We start from the raw sequence: 9426 nt of genomic DNA on the forward strand, positions 1-9426 counted from the left end.
CACAATAAAGCATTTGGGAGTGCCTCATGGAAGCCTAAAAGGAAACGATGTCCTGGCTTTAAAAGAGAATAGAACCAGGAATTGGAAAGCCTTCAAGACTTAGGGGAGGAAGAACAAAAATGGAGGGGAAGAGACAGGTAAAGCTAGGGTGGCCTAAGAGAGTAATTAAACTCTGCCCTGTTCCCCATTCAACTAGAATAGTCTCATTTTTTAATGCATTTTACATATTGGGACCCCCCCATGTCAGGTTCTATTTGAAAAATAAGGATTAGGTATATTAGACAATATTTTGAAAACACTGGTGTAATGTACGAAGCCATTCCCATATATTTTTTTAAAGATTTTATTTATTTATGCATGAGAGACACAGAGAGAGAGAGAGGCTCAGAGACAGGCATAGGGAGAAGCAGGCTCCATGCAGGGAGCCTGATTTGGGATTCAATCCCTGGACTCCAGGATCACACACACCCTGGGCTGAAGGTGGCGCTATACCGCTGAGCCCCCCGGGCTGCCCCATATTGTTGGATGTTTAGGGCTGTTGAATTTTTCCTAATTTTCCACTCTAGTAAGTAAAATTGTGATGCGTATCACAATTTCATATTTGTACTAGACAGTGCATGAAGCCACCTAGAACTTCATTTCTCCTAGCCCTTACAATTTCCTTTAAGAGAGGAAAGGGCTAGGGAGCGTAGCCTTAGGCAATATTAGCCTGTGCCCAAAGGCCAGTGCTACTTCGGCCTTCCTTGATGTCAGCCAGTCCAGAGATATTTAGTGCACATCTAACTACGTGCCAGGTGCTACTGAGCACTGTGGACACAATGGTGAATAAAACAGGTACAGTCTGTCATCATGGAGCCTAGTAGGGAAGACATGAAACAATCTACTAAATAATTACAAGAATCAGAAGCAAAGTGCTGCATAAGAGAAGTTCAGAAGGTTAAGGAAATGTACAAGACTGTGAGCTGACCTAATCTGGGCGTATTAGGGCAGGCTGCCCTGAGGAAATGTTGTTTAATCTGAGACTTGAAGGATGAGTAAGAGTTAGCAAGACAGAGAGAATAGAGAAGACCTGTTTGAGCAGAGAGAAAGTGTGAAGGCCCAAAGGTGGGATAATCTTGGCAGGTTCAAATAATGGAGAAAAGATCAGTGTGACTGACCACAGAAAATAAAGGGAAGTGATATGAGATTGAGGTGAAAGAGATAGCAGGGTCCAGATCATGCAAAGTCATACGAGCTAAATTAAGGGTTTTGTAATATCTTCCAAGAGCACAGGAGATCATTGAAAGCCTTTAAACTACGGACGTGTGTGGTCCTATTTGGTTTTGAACAGGAACATGCTGGCCATAGCATGGAGAGCCAAAGCAGATGCAAGGAGGCTAGTGAGATAGAGTTAGTTGGGGGACTGATACAGAAATCCAGGCAAGGGGATAATGATGACTTAGACCACAATGGCGGCAGTAGATGAAAAGAAATGGACAGGTGCACCTGGGTGGCTCAGTTGGTTAAGCGTCTGCCTTTGGCTCTGGTCATGATTGCAGTCCTGGGATTGAGCTCCACGTTGGGCTCCCTGCTCAGCGGGGAGACTGCTTCTCCCTCTCCTCCCTGCTCATGCTCTCTCTCTCTCTCTCTCAAATAAAATCTTTAAAAAGGAAAGAAATGAACATATTTGAAAGTAAGTGATCTAAAAGGTAGAAATTACAGAAGCTACTGATTGATTGTCTATGGGAGTGTGTGTAAGAGAGAATGAGTAGCCAAGTAGGCTGTTGGTTTTCAAGCTTGAGCAGTTGAGTAGATGGTATTTCCCAGTAGAGACTGGGAACACTGGTGAAGAGTAAATTTGATGGGGAAAAGTGATGAATTCTGTTTTGGACATGCTTAGTTTGAGGGATCTAGGATTTCCTGAATATGCAACTAGACACACAGAACTAGAGTTTAGAAGACCCAATTCTGGCCAGAAGGTATAGATTTAGGAATGTTAGGATTGAAGAAATATAGAATGAGACAAGAAAAGGGTTAGCCAGAGCTCCTGAGGAGCTACATTCTTAGTCAGTTGGAAGAGAAGCCAGGGGGCGCCTGGATAGCTCAGTTGGTTAAGCAGCCAACTCATAATTTTGGCTCTGGTCATGATCTCAGGGTTGTGAGATTCAGTTCCATGTCCAGCTTCACACTGAGGGTGGAAACTGCTTAAGATTCTCTCTTTCCTTCTCCTTCTTCCCCTCCTTGCTCATGTGTGAGCACACACACACACTCTCTCAAAAAAAAAAAAAAAAGAGGGAAAATGGATTTCATCCAATAAGCATATGTTGATATATGTTGATTAGAGCTTAGTAGTCCAATTGCCTGAGACACATTCTTGTTCACTGTGGTTTTTGGCTCCAGTATCTGGGCTCTTGGTTCCACCCTCTGAATCATCCTTCTTTTCTCATAAGAAAATTTAGTTAGCAACCGGGTAGCCTCAAGGCCCTTCTAGCCCTCTGCCATGCAGTTCCAAAGCTAATGCCAATGTTTTAGGCTTTTGTTATGGCAACACCCATACAAAGCTGTTTCATTATCTATTGCTACATAGTGAATCACCCCCAAATTTAGGAGCAGTATAAATTTGAGTCCTCTCACAAACCAAGGATGGAATCAGAAGTTCAAGGAGGCAATTCCTGTGAAAGATAAAGATGAGAGGAAGCAGGAATAAATAGGGAGAATCTTCAGACCATGATGGAGGACTGAGAAGTATAACAGAAAGATTGGGAAGAAAATGCTTCAGAGTGCAGGGCAGCTCTGACAAAGACTTGTCAGGCTAATTTCCCATTACAGCCCCACACGAGGGAGAAATAGACCAGCTTCAGTATGCTCTCTGGGCTTAGTCATCAGCTGGGACTGATCCAGGGAGAGTGTGCCTTGGCATGAATGCTGTAGCAAATCCCAACAGTATGACAGTTGGCAGATGTCCGCACCTATACTCTTCACAGCAATTCTTTTCTGAAGGTAAATCTAAGAGATCATGCATACAGTCCATCCCTTGGACTGCTCAGGACTTCCACACATCTTGGAAAGCAGCTCCTCTTCTATGGTTCTTCCAGGCCTCTCTTATTAAAGGAAAACTTAGAAGAGAAAGGTGAATGGGATGAACTATAGCCCCCATTGCTGCAGATAGTTGAATTGTCTTTTTAAAAGTTAGAGACTTGTTGTATATTACAGGTATTAATCCCTTTTCAATTCCATGCATTGCAAACATTTTTCCAATTCATTCTTTGAGTTCATTGTCTTTTTCCTTATAAAAAAATGGATTTCTATGAGGTCAAATAAACCTAACTTTTCCTTGATCTTCTGAGCTTTTCTCTTATTTAAAAGGTCTTTCTAAATCTTAAATTATATGTTTAGACTCCAAAATATTATTTTAAAATTTTAACTTTTTAACCTTTAAACTTTAATGCACCCAGAATTTATTTCTGACAGTAGTGAGTTTGGGAGTCCCATCTTATTTTCTTTCTGGTGGATAGTTAATTGTGTTAGTGCCATTTATTAAATTTATTTTTTTCCTTTTTTTAATGTGAAGGTTTTTGTTTGCCTTTTAATTTTTTCCAAAGTATTTGAGGTAGCTAGGTCAATTTCTCTTTTTTTTAATTTAAATTCAATTTGCTGACATATAGTGTAACACCCAGTGCTCATCCCATCATGTGCCCTCCTCAGTGCCCGTCACCCATTACTGCATCCCCTCACCCACCTCCCCTTCCGCAATCCTTTGTTTGTTTCCCAGAGTTAGGAGTATCTCATGGTTTGTCTCCATCTCCAATTTTTCCCACTCAGTTTCTCTCCTTTCCCTTATAATCCCTTACACTATTTATGTTCCACATATGCATTAAACCATATGATGATTGTCCTTCTCCAACTGACTTATTTCACTTAGCATAATACCCTCCAGCCCATCCACATTGAAGCAAATGGCGGGTATTCATCTTTTCTGATGGCTGAGTAATATTTCATTGTGTATATACATCACATCTTTCTTTTTTTAAGATTTTATTTATTTATTCATGAGAGACACAGAGAGAGAGGCAGAGACACAGGCAGAAGCAGGCTCCATGCAGGGAAACTGACGTGGGACTCGATCCAGGTCTCCAGGATCAGACCCTAGGCTGAAGGTGGCGCTAAACCGCTGAGCCACCCGGGCTGCCCACACCACATCTTCTTTATTCATTCATCTGTCAAAGGACATTGTAGCTTCTTCCATAGTTGGGCTATTGTGGACATTGCTGCTATGAACATAGGGGTGCAGGTGTCCCAGCATTTCAGTACATCAGTATCTTTTTTTTTTTTTTAAAGATTTTATTTATTTATTCATGAGAGACAGAGAGAGGCAGAGACACAGGCAGAGGGAGAAGCAGGCTCCATGCAGGGAGCCTGACGTGGGACTCGATCCCGGGTCTCCAGGTCACACCCTGCGCTGAAGGCGGCACTAAACCACTGAGCCTCCCGGGCTGCCCAGTACATGAGTATCTTTGGGGTAAATATCCAGTAGTGCAATTGCTGGGTCATAGGGTATCTCTATTTTTAACTTCTTTAAGAACTTCCACACTGTTTTTCAGAGTGGCTGTACCAGCTTGCATTCCTATCAACAGTGCAAGAGGGTTCCCCTTTCTCTACATCCTCTCTAACATTTTGTTGTTTCCTGTCTTGTTCATTTTAGCCATTCTCACTGGTGTGAGGTGGTATCTCATTGCGGTTTTGATTTGTATTTCCCCAATGCCAAGTGATGTGGAGAATTTTTTTCATGTGATTGTTGGCCATGTGTATGTCTTCTTTGGAGAAATGTCTGTTCATGTCTTCTGCCTATTTATTAAATTTATTAAATAAACCACACCTTCCCCACTGAATTAAAATACCAATTTGTGGGCAGCCCCGGTGGCTTAGCAGTTTAGCGCCACCTTCAGCCCAGGGCCTGATCTTGGAGACCCAGGATGGAGTCCCACATTGGGCTCCCTGCATGGAGCCTGCTTCTCCCTCTGCCTGTGTCTCTGCCTCTCTCTCTCTCTGTGTGTGTCTCTCATGAATAAATAAATAAAATCTTTTTAAAAATAAAATAAAATACCAATTTGTCATTCCCAAAATCTTCATGTACACATGTCTGAACTCAGTCTGTTTTTATGCTAACATTTACTTTTTCATAATTAGTATTTTATTATTTTTTGATAATCAGAACATAGACACTATGAACAATTTGTATATAATTCTAAGTTTTAAAAATCTCTAAAAGTTACATGGCTATAATAATTTTATGGCTGTAATAATTTTCTCAACAACTTTGCAATGACTTTCTAGCTTAAAAAATTGTAACCAATTTGTGCATATAAAGAGGATATAAAAAAAAAGAGGATATCAAATACCAGCATCTTAAAATACTGATGAACTATTAGGTGTAAAACTCCATAGATTTATAGTTAAAAATCAAGCATACTGTCTATTCCATAAAATTTGCAAATACTTCAAATCCTATTAACAAAGAATAAAAAAACTAGATTACACTGTGCAAGAGACATCACAGATGGCATATAATTATGACAGGGATCCCAGACTAAGAAACAGTAGTTTGGGTTTTTTTAAGGTTTTATTTAGTACATTTTTATTTAGGAATATTTACACAATATTAGAGAGTATATGTTTTCATCAAGCATTTCCATGGAGCTTTTACAAATATTGTCCATACCCTAGACCATGCTCTCTACCTTTGTTGAAGACAAATCTCAAATACCAAAGAATCAGTATTTTACTTACCATATTGTGTGTCTACCTCATAATTGGAGGACAATAATAGCAACACCTTAAAATATTCTGTATGTTTGGAAATATAAAACATACTACTAAACTAGTCGAATAAGGCAGTATGTAGGAAATCAGAAAATACTTAGAACTGACTTAAAAATATGATATATTAAAACTTGTGAGGTGTGCTTAATGCATAACCTTGAGTGCTCATATTAGAAGATAAATCAATTATTTAAAAAGCAGAGTGTTGGGGTGCTTGGCTGGCTCAGTCTATAGAACACACAACTGACTCTTGATCTTGGGGTTGTGAGCTCAAGCCCCATACGGGGTGTAGAGATTGCTTAAAAATAAAATCTCTTTAAAAAGTTTTTTTAGGTACACCTGGGTGGCTCAGCGATTGAGCATCTGCCTTTGGCTCAGGGCGTGACCCTGGAGTCCTGGGATCAAGTCCCACGTTGGGCTCCCTGCATGGAGCCTGCTTCTCCCTCTGCCTATGTCTCTGCCTCTCTCGGTGTCTCTCACGAATACATAAATAAACTCTTTAAAAAAAATAAAAAATAAAGTTTTTTTTAAAGGTTTTATTTATGTATTCGTGAGAGACACCGAGAAAAACAGAGACATAGGCTGAGGAAGAAGCAGGTTCCCTATGGGGAGCCCGATGCGGGACTTGATCTCTGGGCCCCGGGATCATGACCTGAGCCAAAGGCAGATGCGTTCAACCGCTGAGCCACCCAAGTGTCCCCCTAATTTTTTAAATAAATAAATAAAAAGCTAAGTGTTAAATTCAAGAAGTTAGACAAAGAACGACAGAACTTATCCAAAGAAGTAGAAATAATGGAATATAAAAATAAGAGGAGAAACTAAATGTAAAGCAGAAAAAAAATACGTGTGATTAAAAAAAGATTGGCATAGCCAAAAGTTGATTCTTTGAGAAAAGTAATAAAATAGAAAAAACTCTGGTAAAATGATGAAGAAAAGGCACAAATAATTTTGAAGTGAAAAAGAAGACATACTACAGATACAACAGAGACTGATGATGTAACATATGTAAAGACTATTTACCACAGCTCCTCCTCTAGCCAACATAATTCACATCCATCGAGTATGCAAAATATATCCAACCTCTTGCCAGGACTCCCACAGTCTCATCACATTATGAGTGTCAGCTTAAAGTACAGGACTTCGTCATCTAAATGAGGTCTAGTTATAGATGAGACTCTTTAGATGTGGCTCCTTGGATGTGGTTCCTTTTGATCTGGAGACCTGTGAAATGAATAATCTGGTTGCCTGCAATACAAACAGTATACATTAGTGTTATGGGGTTAGGATAATTGCAATAAACATTCCTGGTTAAAAGAGGTGAGGGGGTGGATAGTATACAGTCAGTGTTTCATAGCAATTCTAAAACCCCAGCCATGAGCATGTTTCTATGTCCTTGATTGTGACCCAGTCTTGCTCCCTGGAATGATTCTTTGTGGCTCTGAGCTCTGCTTTGTGGACTCGTGATTCTTTACTTTGAGTCATCCTTCCTTTCTTCTTCTTCTTCTTTTTTTTTTTTTTTTTAAGACTTTATTCATTTGAAAGAGAGAGGGAGTGTGAGCAGTGGGGAAGGGCAGAGGAAGAGGGAGAAACAGACTCCCAGCTAAACAGGGAGCTGACTCAAGGCTCAATCCCAGGATCCTAGGATCATGAACTGAACCAAAGGTAGATACTTAACTGACTGAGCCACTCAGGCACCTCTCATCTTACTTTCTCATAAGCAGTGGCTCATATTCTACTGGGTGATATATGGAATTGTTGAATCACTATATTGTATACCTGACATTAATATAACACTGTATGCTAATTATACTGGAATCAAAATTTTAAAAAGGAAGTGACTCATATTTGCTGCTGTGTAGCCTTCACAGACTGCTTGTTGCCCATAGAAAGTTGGGAGTTTCCAGGGCTCTCTTCAGTTGAATTGCCTTTTTCTCTTGAAGCTGATGGTGCTTCTACAGTGTAGTTGTCTTAATTTTTTATGTTTTCTGTGAATTTTATTTGGGTTCTCAAAAGCCACACTTAAGATTTCTTCAAGAAAGGCCCCTTTCTGGGGCTTCTGGGTGGCTCAGTCAGTTAGGTGTCTGCCTTTGGCTCCGGTCATGATCCTGTAGCCTGGGATGGAGACCTGCATTGGGCTCCCTGCTCAGTGGGGAGCCTGTGTCTCCTCTCCTGCTCCCCTTGCTTGTGCTCTCTCTCTCTTTCTTTCTCTCTCTGTCAAATAAATAAATAGAATTTTTAAAAGAAAGAAAGAAAGGCCCTTTTCTACCTTGGTCTGAGATTCAGTATACTAGAAGAAAAACACCCTTGAGTTTTTTTTAGGATTTATTTTATTTATTTTAGAGAGAGTGCGTGTGCACTCTGTAGGTGGGGTAGAGGGAGAGGATCTCAAGCAGACTGCAATGAGCTCAGAGACCATTGGGGGCCAGATCCCATGACCTGGAGATCATGACCTGAGATGAAATCAAGAGTCAGAGTTTCAACCAATTGAACCATCCAGGTGCCTCAACAACCTTGAGATTCTTAAAAGTTCTCTTGTCTGGTAAGAAAAAGAGTAAGGGGCATTTGATTGATTGATTTTTTTAATTTAATATTTATTTATGTTATCTCTATGCCCAATGTGAGACTCAAACTCACAACTTCAAGACCAAGAATTGTGTGCTCCTGACTGAGCCAGCCAGGTGCCCCCAGTAAGAGGTATTTTACCATTCTTAGAAGCCACTTCATTTACTTGAGAGAATCTATGAAACATGCACTTAAAACTTTCTAAAGTCTTAACAAAAAGTCTTAAAACTACACTCTCAACTCCATCTTTATCTTTTTTTTTTAAGATTTTATTTATTTATTAATGAGAGACACAGAGAGAGAAGCAGAGAGAGAAGCAGAGAGAGAAGCAGGCTCCATACAGAGAGCCCAATGTGGGACTCGATACTGGGACTCCAGGATCACACCCTGGGCCAAAGGCAGGTGCTCAACCGCTGAGCCACCCAGGTGTCCCAACTCCATCTTTATCTTAAAAATATTCTTCCTTTGAGAAACTTTTGATGACTAGAAAGGCTGTCCTGAGATTTTCACATACCCTCTGAATTCTTCAAAGCTATAAACAGTCCCCTTTTTAGCTTCTCTCTTCCTGTACCTTATCTTAAACAGCTAAAAGAAAGCAGTTAGCACTTAGAACATTCTACCTAGAGATCTCCTTAGCCAAATTCACCCATACATTAAATGTGTTTTCTATTTTGTGTTTTATCACAGGTGACATTCTTATTTATTTATCTACTTATTTATTTTGAGAGTGAGAGAGTGAGCACGTCTGAGAGCAGGGTGGGGGATGAGCAGAGGGGGAGAGGGAGAGAGAGAATTTCAGGTAGGCTCCACGCTCAGTGCAGAACTGTATGTGGAGCTTGATCTCACAACCCTGATATAATGACTAGAGCTGAAACTGAGTCAGGTGCTTAACCTACTGAGCCACCCAGGAGCCCCCAAGTGACATTCTTCTGAATACTTTACTACTGCATAAGGGGAGTTGCCTTTCTCCAGCCTTCAGTGACAGTTTCCTTTCTTTCCTTCAAATTGTCACTAACAGCCTCCTTGAAGTCCTTCCACTTCTAGTTCCAAACCACTGCCACGTGG

Source organism: Canis lupus, chromosome 15, assembly GCF_003254725.2.
Source record: "Canis lupus dingo isolate Sandy chromosome 15, ASM325472v2, whole genome shotgun sequence".
In the NCBI taxonomy this organism is placed as follows: domain Eukaryota; kingdom Metazoa; phylum Chordata; class Mammalia; order Carnivora; family Canidae; genus Canis; species Canis lupus.